We start from the raw sequence: 20,422 nt of genomic DNA on the forward strand, positions 1-20,422 counted from the left end.
ATATAGAAAACATTGTTTTCTGTAAAATGTTGGGAAAGGGGTCAAAACGGCAGTTGTTTGTGAAAGTTGTTTTGAATTTAATGAATCTGCTAACTTCTGACATTTTTTACCGAAGCCAGAAAAACAGGCGAAGGGTTACAAAAATAGCTCTAGTTACAGATTGGTAGACCCGATTTGAAATCCAACTTGTTGCTTGAAAAGCAAAAGAGTAGGGGTAGATTTTATATAGAAAACATTGTTTTCTGTAAAATGTTGGGAAAGGGGTCAAAACGGCAGTTGTTTGTGAAAGTTGTTTTGAATTTAATGAATCTGCTAACTTCTGACATTTTTTACCGAAGCCAGAAAAACAGGCGAAGGGTTACAAAAATAGCTCTATTTACAGATAAGTAGACCCGATTTGAAGTCCGACTTGTTGCTTGAAAAGCAGAAGAGTAGGGGTAGATTTTATATAGAAAACATTGTTTTCTGTAAAATGTTGGGAAAGGGGTCAAAACGGCAGTTGTTTGTGAAAGTTTAAAAAACACATGGTAGTGCATTTAGTAAAACTGCTGTAACGTAAGTTCCATACTGAATAAACCTTCTCCGCATTTGACAAGCAGAGAAGTAAAGGGAAGTTTTAATCCAATATATTTTTGTCAAACTCTTTGGTTTAGTGGTCAAAATGATAGTTGTTTTGAATTTAATGAATCTGCTAACTTCTGACATTTTTTACCGAAGCCAGAAAAACAGGCGAAGGGTTACAAAAATAGCTCTAGTTACAGATTGGTAGCCCCGATTTGAAATCCGACTTGTTGCTTGAAAAGCAGAAGAGTAGGGGTAGATTTTATATAGAAAACATTGTTTTCTGTAAAATGTTGGGAAAGGGGTCAAAACGGCAGTTGTTTGTGAAAGTTGTTTTGAATTTAATGAATCTGCTAACTTCTGACATTTTTTACCGAAGCCAGAAAAACAGGCGAAGGGTTACAAAAATAGCTCTAGTTACAGATTGGTAGACCCGATTTGAAATCCGACTTGTTGCTTGAAAAGCAGAAGAGTAGGGGTAGATTTTATATAGAAAACATTGTTTTCTGTAAAATGTTGGGAAAGGGGTCAAAACGGCAGTTGTTTGTGAAAGTTGTTTTGAATTTAATGAATCTGCTAACTTCTGACATTTTTTACCGAAGCCAGAAAAACAGGCGAAGGGTTACAAAAATAGCTCTAGTTACAGATTGGTAGACCCGATTTGAAATCCGACTTGTTGCTTGAAAAGCAGAAGAGTAGGGGTAGATTTTATATAGAAAACATTGTTTTCTGTAAAATGTTGGGAAAGGGGTCAAAGCGGCAGTTGTTTGTGAAAGTTGTTTTGAATTTAATGAATCTGCTAACTTCTGACATTTTTTACCGAAGCCAGAAAAACAGGCGAAGGGTTACAAAAATAGCTCTAGTTACAGATTGGTGGACCCGATTTGAAATCCGACTTGTTGCTTGAAAAGCAGAAGAGTAGGGGTAGATTTTATATAGAAAACATTGTTTTCTGTAAAATGTTGGGAAAGGGGTCAAAACGGCAGTTGTTTGTGAAAGTTGTTTTGAATTTAATGAATCTGCTAACTTCTGACATTTTTTACCGAAGCCAGAAAAACAGGCGAAGGGTTACAAAAATAGCTCTAGTTACAGATTGGTAGACCCGATTTGAAATCCGACTTGTTGCTTGAAAAGCAGAAGAGTAGGGGTAGATTTTATATAGAAAACATTGTTTTCTGTAAAATGTTGGGAAAGGGGTCAAAACGGCAGTTGTTTGTGAAAGTTTAAAAAACACATGGTAGTGCATTTAGTAAAACTGCTGTAACGTAAGTTCCATACTGAATAAACCTTCTCCGCATTTGACAAGCAGAGAAGTAGAGGGAAGTTTTAATCCAATATATTTTTGTCAAACTCTTTGGTTTAGTGGTCAAAATGATAGTTGTTTTGAATTTAATGAATCTGCTAACTTCTGACATTTTTTACCGAAGCCAGAAAAACAGGCGAAGGGTTACAAAAATAGCTCTAGTTACAGATTGGTAGACCCGATTTGAAATCCGACTTGTTGCTTGAAAAGCAGAAGAGTAGGGGTAGATTTTATATAGAAAACATTGTTTTCTGTAAAATGTTGGGAAAGGGGTCAAAGCGGCAGTTGTTTGTGAAAGTTGTTTTGAATTTAATGAATCTGCTAACTTCTGACATTTTTTACCGAAGCCAGAAAAACAGGCGAAGGGTTACAACAATAGCTCTAGTTACAGATTGGTAGCCCCGATTTGAAATCCGACTTGTTGCTTGAAAAGCAGAAGAGTAGGGGTAGATTTTATATAGAAAACATTGTTTTCTGTAAAATGTTGGGAAAGGGGTCAAAACGGCAGTTGTTTGTGAAAGTTTAAAAAACACATGGTAGTGCATTTAGTAAAACTGCTGTAACGTAAGTTCCATACTGAATAAACCTTCTCCGCATTTGACAAGCAGAGAAGTAGAGGGAAGTTTTAATCCAATATATTTTTGTCAAACTCTTTGGTTTAGTGGTCAAAATGATAGTTGTTTTGAATTTAATGAATCTGCTAACTTCTGACATTTTTTACCGAAGCCAGAAAAACAGGCGAAGGGTTACAAAAATAGCTCTAGTTACAGATTGGTAGCCCCGATTTGAAATCCGACTTGTTGCTTGAAAAGCAGAAGAGTAGGGGTAGATTTTATATAGAAAACATTGTTTTCTGTAAAATGATGGGAAAGGGGTCAAAACGGCAGTTGTTTGTGAAAGTTGTTTTCAATTTAATGAATCTGCTAACTTCTGACATTTTTTACCGAAGCCAGAAAAACAGGCGAAGGGTTACAAAAATAGCTCTAGTTACAGATTGGTAGCCCCGATTTGAAATCCGACTTGTTGCTTGAAAAGCAGAAGAGTAGGGGTAGATTTTATATAGAAAACATTGTTTTCTGTAAAATGTTGGGAAAGGGGTCAAAACGGCAGTTGTTTGTGAAAGTTTAAAAAACACATGGTAGTGCATTTAGTAAAACTGCTGTAACGTAAGTTCCATACTGAATAAACCTTCTCCGCATTTGACAAGCAGAGAAGTAGAGGGAAGTTTTAATCCAATATACTTTTGTCAAACTCTTTGGTTTAGTGGTCAAAATGATAGTTGTTTTGAATTGAATGAATCTGCTAACTTCTGACATTTTTTACCGAAGCCAGAAAAACAGGCGAAGGGTTACAAAAATAGCTCTAGTTACAGATTGGTAGCCCCGATTTGAATTCCGACTTGTTGCTTGAAAAGCAGAAGAGTAGGGGTAGATTTTATGTAGAAAACATTGTTTTCTGTAAAATGTTGGGAAAGGGGTCAAAACGGCATTTGTTTGTTAAAGTTGTTTTGAATTGAATGAATCTGCTAACTTCTGACATTTTTTACCGAAGCCAGAAAAACAGGCGAAGGGTTACAAAAATAGCTCTAGTTACAGATTGGTAGCCCCGATTTGAAATCCGACTTGTTGCTTGAAAAGCAGAAGAGTAGGGGTAGATTTTATATAGAAAACATTGTTTTCTGTAAAATGATGGGAAAGGGGTCAAAACGGCATTTGTTTGTTAAAGTTGTTTTGAATTTAATGAATCTGCTAACTTCTGACATTTTTTACCGAAGCCAGAAAAACAGGCGAAGGGTTACAAAAATAGCTCTAGTTACAGATTGGTAGCCCCGATTTGAAATCCGACTTGTTGCTTGAAAAGCAGAAGAGTAGGGGTAGATTTTATATAGAAAACATTGTTTTCTGTAAAATGTTGGGAAAGGGGTCAAAACGGCAGTTGTTTGTGAAAGTTTAAAAAACACATGGTAGTGCATTTAGTAAAACTGCTGTAACGTAAGTTCCATACTGAATAAACCTTCTCCGCATTTGACAAGCAGAGAAGTAGAGGGAAGTTTTAATCCAATATTTTTTTGTCAAACTCTTTGGTTTAGTGGTCAAAATGATAGTTGTTTTGAATTCAATGAATCTGCTAACTTCTGACATTTTTTACCGAAGCCAGAAAAACAGGCGAAGGGTTACAAAAATAGCTCTAGTTACAGATTGGTAGCCCCGATTTGAAATCCGACTTGTTGCTTGAAAAGCAGAAGAGTAGGGGTAGATTTTATATAGAAAACATTGTTTTCTGTAAAATGATGGGAAAGGGGTCAAAACGGCATTTGTTTGTTAAAGTTGTTTTGAATTTAATGAATCTGCTAACTTCTGACATTTTTTACCGAAGCCAGAAAAACAGGCGAAGGGTTACAAAAATAGCTCTAGTTACAGATTGGTAGCCCCGATTTGAAATCCGACTTGTTGCTTGAAAAGCAGAAGAGTAGGGGTAGATTTTATATAGAAAACATTGTTTTCTGTAAAATGATGGGAAAGGGGTCAAAACGGCATTTGTTTGTTAAAGTTGTTTTGAATTTAATGAATCTGCTAACTTCTGACATTTTTTACCGAAGCCAGAAAAACAGGCGAAGGGTTACAAAAATAGCTCTAGTTACAGATTGGTAGCCCCGATTTGAAATCCGACTTGTTGCTTGAAAAGCAGAAGAGTAGGGGTAGATTTTATATAGAAAACATTGTTTTCTGTAAAATGTTGGGAAAGGGGTCAAAACGGCAGTTGTTTGTGAAAGTTTAAAAAACACATGGTAGTGCATTTAGTAAAACTGCTGTAACGTAAGTTCCATACTGCAATAAACCTTCTCCGCATTTGACAAGCAGAGAAGTAGGGGAAGTTTTAATCCAATATCGTTTTTGTCAAACTCTTTGGTTTAGTGGTCAAAATGATAGTTGTTTTGAATTTAATGAATCTGCTAACTTCTGACATTTTTTACCGAAGCCAGAAAAACAGGCGAAGGGTTACAAAAATAGCTCTAGTTACAGATTGGTAGCCCCGATTTGAAATCCGACTTGTTGCTTGAAAAGCAGAAGAGTAGGGGTAGATTTTATATAGAAAACATTGTTTTCTGTAAAATGTTGGGAAAGGGGTCAAAACGGCAGTTGTTTGTGAAAGTTTAAAAAACACATGGTAGTGCATTTAGTAAAACTGCTGTAACGTAAGTTCCATACTGAATAAACCTTCTCCGCATTTGACAAGCAGAGAAGTAGAGGGAAGTTTTAATCCAATATATTTTTGTCAAACTCTTTGGTTTAGTGGTCAAAATGATAGTTGTTTTGAATTTAATGAATCTGCTAACTTCTGACATTTTTTACCGAAGCCAGAAAAACAGGCGAAGGGTTACAAAAATAGCTCTAGTTACAGATTGGTAGCCCCGATTTGAAATCCGACTTGTTGCTTGAAAAGCAGAAGAGTAGGGGTAGATTTTATATAGAAAACATTGTTTTCTGTAAAATGATGGGAAAGGGGTCAAAACGGCATTTGTTTGTTAAAGTTGTTTTGAATTTAATGAATCTGCTAACTTCTGAACATTTTTTACCGAAGCCAGAAAAACAGGCGAAGGGTTACAAAAATAGCTCTAGTTACAGATTGGTAGCCCCGATTTGAAATCCGACTTGTTGCTTGAAAAGCAGAAGAGTAGGGGTAGATTTTATATAGAAAACATTGTTTTCTGTAAAATGATGGGAAAGGGGTCAAAACGGCATTTGTTTGTTAAAGTTGTTTTGAATTTAATGAATCTTGCTAACTTCTGAACATTTTTTACCGAAGCCAGAAAAACAGGCGAAGGGTTACAAAAATAGCTCTAGTTACAGATTGGTAGCCCCGATTTGAAATCCGACTTGTTGCTTGAAAAGCAGAAGAGTAGGGGTAGATTTTATATAGAAAACATTGTTTTCTGTAAAATGTTGGGAAAGGGGTCAAAACGGCAGTTGTTTGTGAAAGTTGTTTTGAATTTAATGAATCTGCTAACTTCTGACATTTTTTACCGAAGCCAGAAAAACAGGCGAAGGGTTACAAAAATAGCTCTAGTTACAGATTGGTAGACCCGATTTGAAATCCGACTTGTTGCTTGAAAAGCAGAAGAGTAGGGGTAGATTTTATATAGAAAACATTGTTTGTCTGTAAAATGTCTGGGAAAGGGGTCAAAACGGCATTTGTTTGTAAAGTTGTTTTGAATTTAATGAATCTGCTAACTTCTGACATTTTTTACCGAAGCCAGAAAAACAGGCGAAGGGTTACAAAAATAGCTCTAGTTACAGATTGGTAGCCCCGATTTGAAATCCGACTTGTTGCTTGAAAAGCAGAAGAGTAGGGGTAGATTTTATATAGAAAACATTGTTTTCTGTAAAATGTTGGGAAAGGGGTCAAAACGGCAGTTGTTTGTGAAAGTTTACAAAACACATGGTAGTGCATTTAGTAAAACTGCTGTAACGTAAGTTCCATACTGCATAAACCTTCTCCGCATTTGACAAGCAGAGAAGTAGAGGGAAGTTTTAATCCAATATATTTTTGTCAAACTCTTTGGTTTAGTGGTCAAAATGATAGTTGTTTTGAATTTAATGAATCTGCTAACTTCTGACATTTTTTACCGAAGCCAGAAAAACAGGCGAAGGGTTACAAAAATAGCTCTAGTTACAGATTGGTAGACCCGATTTGAAATCCGACTTGTTGCTTGAAAAGCAGAAGAGTAGGGGTAGATTTTATATAGAAAACATTGTTTTCTGTAAAATGTTGGGAAAGGGGTCAAAACGGCAGTTGTTTGTGAAAGTTGTTTTGAATTTAATGAATCTGCTAACTTCTGACATTTTTTACCGAAGCCAGAAAAACAGGCGAAGGGTTACAAAAATAGCTCTAGTTACAGATTGGTAGACCCGATTTGAAATCCGACTTGTTGCTTGAAAAGCAGAAGAGTAGGGGTAGATTTTATATAGAAAACATTGTTTTCTGTAAAATGTTGGGAAAGGGGTCAAAACGGCAGTTGTTTGTGAAAGTTGTTTTGAATTTAATGAATCTGCTAACTTCTGACATTTTTGACCGAAGCCAGAAAAACAGGCGAAGGGTTACAAAAATAGCTCTAGTTACAGATTGGTAGACCCGATTTGAAATCCGACTTGTTGCTTGAAAAGCAGAAGAGTAGGGGTAGATTTTATATAGAAAACATTGTTTTCTGTAAAATGATGGGAAAGGGGTCAAAACGGCAGTTGTTTGTGAAAGTTGTTTTGAATTTAATGAATCTGCTAACTTCTGACATTTTTTACCGAAGCCAGAAAAACAGGCGAAGGGTTACAAAAATAGCTCTAGTTACAGATTGGTAGCCCCGATTTGAAATCCGACTTGTTGCTTGAAAAGCAGAAGAGTAGGGGTAGATTTTATATAGAAAACATTGTTTTCTGTAAAATGTTGGGAAAGGGGTCAAAACGGCAGTTGTTTGTGAAAGTTGTTTTAAATATAACACATCTGGTAGCTGCATTTAGTAAAAACTGGCTGTAACGTAAAAGTTCCAGTTACTGATTAGTAAACCCGATTCGAATCCGACTTATTGCTTGACAAGCAGAGAAGTAGAGGGAAGTTTTATATCGCAAATATTATTTTCTGTCAAACTCTTTGGTTTAGTGGTCAAAATGATAGTTGTTTTGAATTTAATGAATCTGCTAACTTCTGACATTTTTTACCGAAGCCAGAAAAACAGGCGAAGGGTTACAAAAATAGCTCTAGTTACAGATTGGTAGACCCGATTTGAAATCCGACTTGTTGCTTGAAAAGCAGAAGAGTAGGGGTAGATTTTATATAGAAAACATTGTTTTCTGTAAAATGTTGGGAAAGGGGTCAAAACGGCAGTTGTTTGTGAAAGTTGTTTTGAATTTAACTGAATCTGCTAACTTCTGACATTTTTTACCGAAGCCAGAAAAACAGGCGAAGGGTTACAAAAATAGCTCTAGTTACAGATTGGTAGACCCGATTTGAAATCCGACTTGTTGCTTGAAAAGCAGAAGAGTAGGGGTAGATTTTATATAGAAAACATTGTTTTCTGTAAAATGTTGGGAAAGGGGTCAAAACGGCAGTTGTTTGTGAAAGTTGTTTTGAATTTAATGAATCTGCTAACTTCTGACATTTTTTACCGAAGCCAGAAAAACAGGCGAAGGGTTACAAAAATAGCTCTAGTTACAGATTGGTAGACCCGATTTGAAATCCGACTTGTTGCTTGAAAAGCAGAAGAGTAGGGGTAGATTTTATATAGAAAACATTGTTTTCTGTAAAATGTTGGGAAAGGGGTCAAAACGGCAGTTGTTTGTGAAAGTTGTTTTGAATTTAATGAATCTGCTAACTTCTGACATTTTTTACCGAAGCCAGAAAAACAGGCGAAGGGTTACAAAAATAGCTCTAGTTACAGATTGGTAGACCCGATTTGAAATCCGACTTGTTGCTTGAAAAGCAGAAGAGTAGGGGTAGATTTTATATAGAAAACATTGTTTTCTGTAAAATGTTGGGAAAGGGGTCAAAACGGCAGTTGTTTGTGAAAGTTTGAATATAACGACATCGGCTAACTTCTGACATTTTTACCGAAGCCAGAAAACAGGCGAAGGGTTACAAGAATAGCTCCAGTTACAGATTGGTAGACCCGATTTGAAATCCGACTTGTTGCTTGACAAGCAGAAGAGTAGGGGTAGATTTTATATAGAAAACATTGTTTTCTGTAAAATGTTGGGAAAGGGGTCAAAACGGCAGTTGTTTGTGAAAGTTGTTTTGAATTTAATGAATCTGCTAACTTCTGACATTTTTTACCGAAGCCAGAAAAACAGGCGAAGGGTTACAAAAATAGCTCTAGTTACAGATTGGTAGACCCGATTTGAAATCCGACTTGTTGCTTGAAAAGCAGAAGAGTAGGGGTAGATTTTATATAGAAAACATTGTTTTCTGTAAAATGTTGGGAAAGGGGTCAAAACGGCAGTTGTTTGTGAAAGTTGTTTTGAATTTAATGAATCTGCTAACTTCTGACATTTTTTACCGAAGCCAGAAAAACAGGCGAAGGGTTACAAAAATAGCTCTAGTTACAGATTGGTAGACCCGATTTGAAATCCGACTTGTTGCTTGAAAAGCAGAAGAGTAGGGGTAGATTTTATATAGAAAACATTGTTTTCTGTAAAATGTTGGGAAAGGGGTCAAAACGGCAGTTGTTTGTGAAAGTTGTTTTGAATTTAATGAATCTGCTAACTTCTGACATTTTTTACCGAAGCCAGAAAAACAGGCGAAGGGTTACAAAAATAGCTCTAGTTACAGATTGGTAGACCCGATTTGAAATCCGACTTGTTGCTTGAAAAGCAGAAGAGTAGGGGTAGATTTTATATAGAAAACATTGTTTTCTGTAAAATGTTGGGAAAGGGGTCAAAACGGCAGTTGTTTGTGAAAGTTGTTTTGAATATAACGACATCGGCTAGCTTCTGACATTTAGTACCGAAGCCAGCTGAAACAGGCGAAGGGTTACAAAAATAGCTCTAGTTACAGTTTGGTAGACCCGATTTGAAATCCGACTTGTTGCTTGAAAAGCAGAAGAGTAGGGGTAGATTTTATATAGAAAACATTGTTTTCTGTAAAATGTTGGGAAAGGGGTCAAAACTGATAGTTGTTTTGAATTTAATGAATCTGCTAACTTCTGACATTTTTTACCGAAGCCAGAAAAACAGGCGAAGGGTTACAAAAATAGCTCTAGTTACAGATTGGTAGACCCGATTTGAAATCCGACTTGTTGCTTGAAAAGCAGAAGAGTAGGGGTAGATTTTATATAGAAAACATTGTTTTCTGTAAAATGTTGGGAAAGGGGTCAAAACGGCAGTTGTTTGTGAAAGTTGTTTTGAATTTAATGAATCTGCTAACTTCTGACATTTTTTACCGAAGCCAGAAAAACAGGCGAAGGGTTACAAAAATAGCTCTAGTTACAGATTGGTAGACCCGATTTGAAATCCGACTTGTTGCTTGAAAAGCAGAAGAGTAGGGGTAGATTTTATATAGAAAACATTGTTTTCTGTAAAATGTTGGGAAAGGGGTCAAAACGGCAGTTGTTTGTGAAAGTTGTTTTGAATTTAATGAATCTGCTAACTTCTGACATTTTTTACCGAAGCCAGAAAAACAGGCGAAGGGTTACAAAAATAGCTCTAGTTACAGATTGGTAGACCCGATTTGAAATCCGACTTGTTGCTTGAAAAGCAGAAGAGTAGGGGTAGATTTTATATAGAAAACATTGTTTTCTGTAAAATGTTGGGAAAGGGGTCAAAACGGCAGTTGTTTGTGAAAGTTGTTTTGAATTTAATGAATCTGCTAACTTCTGACATTTTTTACCGAAGCCAGAAAAACAGGCGAAGGGTTACAAAAATAGCTCTAGTTACAGATTGGTAGACCCGATTCGAAATCCGACTTGTTGCTTGACAAGCAGAGAGAGTAGAGGGAAGATTTTATATGCCAAATATTATTTTTGTCAAACTCTTTGGTTTAGTGGTCAAAAGTGATAAGTTGTTTTGAATTTAATGAATCTGCTAACTTCTGACATTTTTTACCGAAGCCAGAAAAACAGGCGAAGGGTTACAAAAATAGCTCTAGTTACAGATTGGTAGACCCGATTTGAAATCCGACTTGTTGCTTGAAAAGCAGAAGAGTAGGGGTAGATTTTATATAGAAAACATTGTTTTCTGTAAAATGTTGGGAAAGGGGTCAAAACGGCAGTTGTTTGTGAAAGTTGTTTTGAATTTAATGAATCTGCTAACTTCTGACATTTTTTACCGAAGCCAGAAAAACAGGCGAAGGGTTACAAAAATAGCTCTAGTTACAGATTGGTAGACCCGATTTGAAATCCGACTTGTTGCTTGAAAAGCAGAAGAGTAGGGGTAGATTTTATATAGAAAACATTGTTTTCTGTAAAATGTTGGGAAAGGGGTCAAAACGGCAGTTGTTTGTGAAAGTTGTTTTGAATTTAATGAATCTGCTAACTTCTGACATTTTTTACCGAAGCCAGAAAAACAGGCGAAGGGTTACAAAAATAGCTCTAGTTACAGATTGGTAGACCCGATTTGAAATCCGACTTGTTGCTTGAAAAGCAGAAGAGTAGGGGTAGATTTTATATAGAAAACATTGTTTTCTGTAAAATGTTGGGAAAGGGGTCAAAACGGCAGTTGTTTGTGAAAGTTTAAAAAACACATGGTAGTGCATTTAGTAAAACTGCTGTAACGTAAGTTCCATACTGAATAAACCTTCTCCGCATTTGACAAGCAGAGAAGTAGAGGGAAGTTTTAATCCAATATATTTTTGTCAAACTCTTTGGTTTAGTGGTCAAAATGATAGTTGTTTTGAATTTAATGAATCTGCTAACTTCTGACATTTTTTACCGAAGCCAGAAAAACAGGCGAAGGGTTACAAAAATAGCTCTAGTTACAGATTGGTAGACCCGATTTGAAATCCGACTTGTTGCTTGAAAAGCAGAAGAGTAGGGGTAGATTTTATATAGAAAACATTGTTTTCTGTAAAATGTTGGGAAAGGGGTCAAAACGGCAGTTGTTTGTGAAAGTTGTTTTGAATTTAATGAATCTGCTAACTTCTGACATTTTTTACCGAAGCCAGAAAAACAGGCGAAGGGTTACAAAAATAGCTCTAGTTACAGATTGGTAGACCCGATTTGAAATCCGACTTGTTGCTTGAAAAGCAGAAGAGTAGGGGTAGATTTTATATAGAAAACATTGTTTTCTGTAAAATGTTGGGAAAGGGGTCAAAACGGCAGTTGTTTGTGAAAGTTGTTTTAAATAATGACACATGGTAGTGCATTTAGTCAGAAAAACTGGCGTAGGGTTACACGTATAGTTCCAGTTACTGATTAGTAAACCCGATTCGAATCCGACTTATTGCTTGACAAGCAGAGAAGTAGAGGGAAGTTTTAATCCAATATATTTTTGTCAAACTCTTTGGTTTAGTGGTCAAAACGGCAGTTGTTTATGATAGTTGTTTTGAATTTAATGAATCTGCTAACTTCTGACATTTTTTACCGAAGCCAGAAAAACAGGCGAAGGGTTACAAAAATAGCTCTAGTTACAGATTGGTAGCCCCGATTTGAAATCCGACTTGTTGCTTGAAAAGCAGAAGAGTAGGGGTAGATTTTATATAGAAAACATTGTTTTCTGTAAAATGATGGGAAAGGGGTCAAAACGGCAGTTGTTTGTGAAAGTTGTTTTGAATTTAATGAATCTGCTAACTTCTGACATTTTTTACCGAAGCCAGAAAAACAGGCGAAGGGTTACAAAAATAGCTCTAGTTACAGATTGGTAGACCCGATTTGAAATCCGACTTGTTGCTTGAAAAGCAGAAGAGTAGGGGTAGATTTTATATAGAAAACATTGTTTTCTGTAAAATGTTGGGAAAGGGGTCAAAACGGCAGTTGTTTGTGAAAGTTGTTTTGAATTTAATGAATCTGCTAACTTCTGACATTTTTTACCGAAGCCAGAAAAACAGGCGAAGGGTTACAAAAATAGCTCTAGTTACAGATTGGTAGCCCCGATTTGAAATCCGACTTGTTGCTTGAAAAGCAGAAGAGTAGGGGTAGATTTTATATAGAAAACATTGTTTTCTGTAAAATGTTGGGAAAGGGGTCAAAACGGCAGTTGTTTGTGAAAGTTTAAAAAACACATGGTAGTGCATTTAGTAAAACTGCTGTAACGTAAGTTCCATACTCAATAAACCTTCTCCGCATTTGACAAGCAGAGAAGTAGAGGGAAGTTTTAATCCAATATATTTTTGTCAAACTCTTTGGTTTAGTGGTCAAAATGATAGTTGTTTTGAATTTAATGAATCTGCTAACTTCTGACATTTTTTACCGAAGCCAGAAAAACAGGCGAAGGGTTACAAAAATAGCTCTAGTTACAGATTGGTAGCCCCGATTTGAAATCCGACTTGTTGCTTGAAAAGCAGAAGAGTAGGGGTAGATTTTATATAGAAAACATTGTTTTCTGTAAAATGTTGGGAAAGGGGTCAAAACGGCAGTTGTTTGTGAAAGTTGTTTTGAATTTAATGAATCTGCTAACTTCTGACATTTTTTACCGAAGCCAGAAAAACAGGCGAAGGGTTACAAAAATAGCTCTAGTTACAGATTGGTAGACCCGATTTGAAATCCGACTTGTTGCTTGAAAAGCAGAAGAGTAGGGGTAGATTTTATATAGAAAACATTGTTTTCTGTAAAATGTTGGGAAAGGGGTCAAAACGGCAGTTGTTTGTGAAAGTTGTTTTGAATTTAATGAATCTGCTAACTTCTGACATTTTTTACCGAAGCCAGAAAAACAGGCGAAGGGTTACAAAAATAGCTCTAGTTACAGATTGGTAGCCCCGATTTGAAATCCGACTTGTTGCTTGAAAAGCAGAAGAGTAGGGGTAGATTTTATATAGAAAACATTGTTTTCTGTAAAATGTTGGGAAAGGGGTCAAAACGGCAGTTGTTTGTGAAAGTTGTTTTGAATTTAATGAATCTGCTAACTTCTGACATTTTTTACCGAAGCCAGAAAAACAGGCGAAGGGTTACAAAAATAGCTCTAGTTACAGATTGGTAGACCCGATTTGAAATCCGACTTGTTGCTTGAAAAGCAGAAGAGTAGGGGTAGATTTTATATAGAAAACATTGTTTTCTGTAAAATGTTGGGAAAGGGGTCAAAACGGCAGTTGTTTGTGAAAGTTGTTTTGAATATAATGAATCTGCTAACTTCTGACATTTTTTACCGAAGCCAGAAAAACAGGCGAAGGGTTACAAAAATAGCTCTAGTTACAGATTGGTAGACCCGATTTGAAATCCGACTTGTTGCTTGAAAAGCAGAAGAGTAGCGGTAGATTTTATATAGAAAACATTGTTTTCTGTAAAATGTTGGGAAAGGGGTCAAAACGGCAGTTGTTTGTGAAAGTTGTTTTGAATTTAATGAATCTGCTAACTTCTGACATTTTTTACCGAAGCCAGAAAAACAGGCGAAGGGTTACAAAAATAGCTCTAGTTACAGATACAGTGGGGAGAACAAGTATTTGATACACTGCCGATTTTGCAGGTTTTCCTACTTACAAAGCATGTAGAGGTCTGTCATTTTTATCATAGGTACACTTCAACTGTGAGAGACGGAATCTAAAACAAAAATCCAGAAAATCACATTGTATGATTTTTAAGTAATTAATTTGCATTTTATTGCATGACATAAGTATTTGATCACCTACCAACCAGTAAGAATTCCGGCTCTCACAGACCTGTTAGTTTTTCTTTAAGAAGCCCTCCTGTTCTCCACTCATTACCTGTATTAACTGCACCTGTTTGAACTCGTTACCTGTATAAAAGACACCTGTCCACACACTCAATCAAACAGACTCCAACCTCTCCACAATGGCCAAGACCAGAGAGCTGTGTAAGGACATCAGGGATAAATTGTAGACCTGTACAAGGCTGGGATGGGCTACAGGACAATAGCCAAGCAGCTTGGTGAGAAGGCAACAACTGTTGGCACAATTATTAGAAAATGGAAGAAGTTCAAGATGACGGTCAATCACCCTCGGTCTGGGGCTCCATGCAAGATCTCGCCTCGTGGGGCATCAATGATCATGAGGAATGTGAGGGATCAGCCCAGAACTACACGGCAGGACCTGGTCAATGACCTGAAGAGAGCTGGGACCACAGTCTCAAAGAAAACCATTAGTAACACACTACGCCGTCATGGATTAAAATCCTGCAGCGCACGCAAGGTCCCCCTGCTCAAGCCAGCGCATGTCCAGGCCCGTCTGAAGTTTGCCAATGACCATCTGGATGATCCAGAGGAGGAATGGGAGAAGGTCATGTGGTCTGATGAGACAAAAATAGAGCTTTTTGCTCTAAACTCCACTCGCCGTGTTTGGAGGAATAGAAGGATGAGTACAACCCCAAGAACACCATCCCAACCGTGAAGCATGGAGGTGGAAACATCATTCTTTGGGGATGCTTTTCTGCAAAGGGGACAGGACGACTGCACCGTATTGAGGGGAGGATGGATGGGGCCATGTATCGCGAGATCTTGACCAACAACCTCCTTCCCTCAGTAAGAGCATTGAAGATGGGTCGTGGCTGGGTCTTCCAGCATGACAACGACCCGAAACACACAGCCAGGGCAACTAAGGAGTGGCTCCGTAAGAAGCATCTCAAGGTCCTGGAGTGGCCTAGCCAGTCTCCAGACCTGAACCCAATAGAAAATCTTTGGAGGGAGCCGAAAGTCCGTATTGCCCAGCGACAGCCCCGAAACCTGAAGGATCTGGAGAAGGTCTGTATGGAGGAGTGGGCCAAAATCCCTGCTGCAGTGTGTGCAAACCTGGTCAAGAACTACAGGAAACGTATGATCTCTGTAATTGCAAACAAAGGTTTCTGTACCAAATATTCAGTTCTGCTTACAGATTCGTAGACCCGATATCGAAATCCGACTTATGTCATGCAATGAAAATGCAGATGAGATAGACTTTATATAGAATCATACAATGTGATTTTCTGTGAAATGTTGGGAAAGGGGTCCTACACGGCAGCAGTTTGTGAAAGTTGTACCTATGAATTTAATGAATCTGTCAGACCTCTGACATGCTTTGCCGAAGCCAGGAAAACCGGCAGAATTGTCGGTGTATCAAATACTAGCTCTCCCCACAGATAGGTAGACCCGATTTGAAGTCCGACTTGTTGCTTGAAAAGCAGAAGAGTAGGGGTAGATTTTATATAGAAAACATTGTTTTCTGTAAAATGTTGGGAAAGGGGTCAAAACGGCAGTTGTTTGTGAAAGTTTAAAAAACACATGGTAGTGCATTTAGTAAAACTGCTGTAACGTAAGTTCCATACTGAATAAACCTTCTCCGCATTTGACAAGCAGAGAAGTAGAGGGAAGTTTTAATCCAATATATTTTTGTCAAACTCTTTGGTTTAGTGGTCAAAATGATAGTTGTTTTGAATTTAATGAATCTGCTAACTTCTGACATTTTTTACCGAAGCCAGAAAAACAGGCGAAGGGTTACAAAAATAGCTCTAGTTACAGATTGGTAGACCCGATTTGAAATCCGACTTGTTGCTTGAAAAGCAGAAGAGTAGGGGTAGATTTTATATAGAAAACATTGTTTTCTGTAAAATGTTGGGAAAGGGGTCAAAACGGCAGTTGTTTGTGAAACTTGTTTTGAATTTAATGAATCTGCTAACTTCTGACATTTTTTACCGAAGCCAGAAAAACAGGCGAAGGGTTACAAAAATAGCTCTAGTTACAGATTGGTAGACCCGATTTGCAATCCGACTTGTTGCTTGAAAAGCAGAAGAGTAGGGGTAGATTTTATATAGAAAACATTGTTTTCTGTAAAATGTTGGGAAAGGGGTCAAAACGGCAGTTGTTTGTGAAAGTTGTTTTGAATTTAATGAATCTGCTAACTTCTGACATTTTTTACCGAAGCCAGAAAAACAGGCGAAGGGTTACAAAAATAGCTCTAGTTACAGATTGGTAGACCCGATTTGAAATCCGACTTGTTGCTTGAAAAGCAGAAGAGTAGGGGTAGATTTTATATAGAAAACATTGTTTTCTGTAAAATGTTGGGAAAGGGGTCAAAACGGCAGTTGTTTGTGAAAGTTGTTTTGAATTTAATGAATCTGCTAACTTCTGACATTTTTTACCGAAGCCAGAAAAACAGGCGAAGGGTTACAAAAATAGCTCTAGTTACAGATTGGTAGACCCGATTTGAAATCCGACTTGTTGCTTGAAAAGCAGAAGAGTAGGGGGTAGATTTTATATAGAAAACATTGTTTTCTGTAAAATGTTGGGAAAGGGGTCAAAACGGCAGTTGTTTGTGAAAGTTGTTTTGAATTTAATGAATCTGCTAACTTCTGACATTTTTTACCGAAGCCAGAAAAACAGGCGAAGGGTTACAAAAATAGCTCTAGTTACAGATTGGTAGACCCGATTTGAAATCCGACTTGTTGCTTGAAAAGCAGAAGAGTAGGGGTAGATTTTATATAGAAAACATTGTTTTCTGTAAAATGTTGGGAAAGGGGTCAAAACGGCAGTTGTTTGTGAAAGTTGTTTTGAATTTAATGAATCTGCTAACTTCTGACATTTTTTACCGAAGCCAGAAAAACAGGCGAAGGGTTCCAAAAATAGCTCTAGTTACAGATTGGTAGACCCGATTTGAAATCCGACTTGTTGCTTGAAAAGCAGAAGAGTAGGGGTAGATTTTATATAGAAAACATTGTTTTCTGTAAAATGTTGGGAAAGGGGTCAAAACGGCAGTTGTTTGTGAAAGTTGTTTTGAATTTAATGAATCTGCTAACTTCTGACATTTTTTACCGAAGCCAGAAAAACACGCGAAGGGTTACAAAAATAGCTCTAGTTACAGATTGGTAGACCCGATTTGAAATCCGACTTGTTGCTTGAAAAGCAGAAGAGTAGGGGTAGATTTTATATAGAAAACATTGTTTTCTGTAAAATGTTGGGAAAGGGGTCAAAACGGCAGTTGTTTGTGAAAGTTGTTTTGAATTTAATGAATCTGCTAACTTCTGACAATTTTTTACCGAAGCCAGAAAAACAGGCGAAGGGTTACAAAAATAGCTCTAGTTACAGATTGGTAGACCCGATTTGAAATCCGACTTGTTGCTTGAAAAGCAGAAGAGTAGGGGTAGATTTTATATAGAAAACATTGTTTTCTGTAAAATGTTGGGAAAGGGGTCAAAACGGCAGTTGTTTGTGAAAGTTGTTTTGAATTTAATGAATCTGCTAACTTCTGACATTTTTTACCGAAGCCAGAAAAACACGCGAAGGGTTACAAAAATAGCTCTAGTTACAGATTGGTAGACCCGATTTGAAATCCGACTTGTTGCTTGAAAAGCAGAAGAGTAGGGGTAGATTTTATATAGAAAACATTGTTTTCTGTCAAATGTTGGGAAAGGGGTCAAAACGGCAGTTGTTTGTGAAAGTTGTTTTGAATTTAATGAATCTGCTAACTTCTGACATTTTTTACCGAAGCCAGAAAAACAGGCCAAGGGTTACAAAAATAGCTCTAGTTACAGATTGGTAGACCCGATTTGAAATCCGACTTGTTGCTTGAAAAGCAGAAGAGTAGGGGTAGATTTTATATAGAAAACATTGTTTTCTGTAAAATGTTGGGAAAGGGGTCAAAACGGCAGTTGTTTGTGAAAGTTGTTTTGAATTCAATGAATCTGCTAACTTCTGACATTTTTTACCGAAGCCAGAAAAACAGGCGAAGGGTTACAAAAATAGCTCTAGTTACAGATTGGTAGACCCGATTTGAAATCCGACTTGTTGCTTGAAAAGCAGAAGAGTAGGGGTAGATTTTATATAGAAAACATTGTTTTCTGTAAAATGTTGGGAAAGGGGTCAAAACGGCAGTTGTTTGTGAAAGTTGTTTTGAATTTATTGAATCTGCTAACTTCTGACATTTTTTACCGAAGCCAGAAAAACAAGCGAAGGGTTACAAAAATAGCTCTAGTTACAGATTGGTAGACCCGATTTGAAATCTAACTTGTTGCTTGAAAAGCAGAAGAGTAGGGGTATATTTTATATAGAAAACATTGTTTTCTGTAAAATGTTGGGAAAGGGGTCAAAACGGCAGTTGTTTGTGAAAGTTGTTTTGAATTTAATGAATCTGCTAACTTCTGACATTTTTTACCGAAGCCAGAAAAACAGGCGAAGGGTTACAAAAATAGCTCTAGTTACAGATTGGTAGACCCGATTTGAAATCCGACTTGTTGCTTGAAAAGCAGAAGAGTAGGGGTAGATTTTATATAGAAAACATTGTTTTCTGTAAAATGTTGGGAAAGGGGTCAAAACGGCAGTTGTTTGTGAAAGTTGTTTTGAATTGAATGAATCTGCTAACTTCTGACATTTTTTACCGAAGCCAGAAAAACAGGCGAAGGGTTACAAAAATAGCTCTAGTTACAGATTGGTAGACCCGATTTGAAATCCGACTTGTTGCTTGACAAGCAGAAGAGTAGGGGTAGATTTTATATAGAAAACATTGTTTTCTGTAAAATGTTGGGAAAGGGGTCAAAACGGCAGTTGTTTGTGAAAGTTGTTTTGAATTTAATGAATCTGCTAACTTCTGACATTTTTTACCGAAGCCAGAAAAACAGGCGAAGGGTTACAAAAATAGCTCTAGTTACAGATTGGTAGACCCGATTTGAAATCCGACTTGTTGCTTGAAAAGCAGAAGAGTAGGGGTAGATTTTATATAGAAAACATTGTTTTCTGTAAAATGTTGGGAAAGGGGTCAAAACGGCAGTTGTTTGTGAAAGTTGTTTTGAATTTAATGAATCTGCTAACTTCTGACATTTTTTACCGAAGCCAGAAAACAGGCGAAGGGTTACAAAAATAGCTCTAGTTACAGATTGGTAGACCCGATTTGAAATCCGACTTGTTGCTTGAAAAGCAGAAGAGTAGGGGTAGATTTTATATAGAAAACATTGTTTTCTGTAAAATGTTGGGAAAGGGGTCAAAACGGCAGTTGTTTGTGAAAGTTTAAAAAACGCATGGTAGTGCATTTAGTATAACTGCTGTAACGTAAGTTCCATACTAAATAAACCTTCTCCGCATTTGACAAGCAGAGAAGTAGAGGGAAGTTTTAATCCAATATATTTTTGTCAAACTCTTTGGTTTAGTGGTCAAAATGATAGTTGTTTTGAATTTAATGAATCTGCTAACTTCTGACATTTTTTACCGAAGCCAGAAAAACAGGGGAAGGGTTACAAAAATAGCTCTATTTTACAGATTGCCAGGGAGAGAGGACACTTTTCATACCCAGGGCAGAGCGCCTCTGGGTCACGGGAGGTTGGTGATGGGAGAACGGCTCATAATAATGGATGAAGTGGAGTGAATGGAATGGTATCGAACACTTGGAAACCATGGAAACTGTGCATTTGATGTGTTTGATACCATTCCATTCAGTAGTGGTGTGGGGTAAAATCACTGGGGAAGCTAAGCCAGGAAAAAGGTGTGAGGGAAAATTGTATCGTCTGAAGAGACAGCCCTGAATTGTACACAGCATCTCCTCTCACTCTATCTTGGTTCGTGCCATTATAACCATTGGCCAGTAAGGAGAATTAAGTAAAACCACAAGTCCAAATCCCTATCTCCATCCATGGCTAATTTAGGAAAGGGACAATTTTAGCTAGCTAGCTAACTACTGGAGAACAACAACACAACATGAGTTTCTGTTAGTGACGTATGCTCTTGATGCGATGTGATTGGAGTGAAGACAAATCCAAACGGGCTTCCCGTGACACTTTTTTTGGTGCACCAGGATCATTCACAGTTGAGCTTTTTTTTTTATCAAGGGAGGCCAAATGCTCACTGTCTTCCCTTGCCCTCAATGATACGGGCGGCAACGATGTCATAATATTTTAGACCAGACAGCATCAGATATATGGCCTACACATACAGAGACAGAGGGGCGCTGTTTTGCTCGCTCGGATGCCTTCTCTGGTGAGATACATTCAGCCTCTTGTGAATTTAAATACTT

The 20,422-nt window shown here is 37.3% G+C and overlaps 1 protein-coding gene across 5 annotated transcripts in view; it reads right to left on the reverse strand.

Moving 5' to 3' along the window:
• Window positions 1–20,422, reverse strand: part of LOC139546326 (T-cell surface glycoprotein CD3 zeta chain-like) — a 33,066-nt gene that overhangs the window by 4,159 nt on the left and 8,485 nt on the right. The gene's annotated exons all lie outside the window — the stretch shown is intronic.

This window comes from Salvelinus alpinus, chromosome 20, assembly GCF_045679555.1.
Source record: "Salvelinus alpinus chromosome 20, SLU_Salpinus.1, whole genome shotgun sequence".
Classification (NCBI taxonomy): Eukaryota; Metazoa; Chordata; class Actinopteri; order Salmoniformes; family Salmonidae; genus Salvelinus; species Salvelinus alpinus.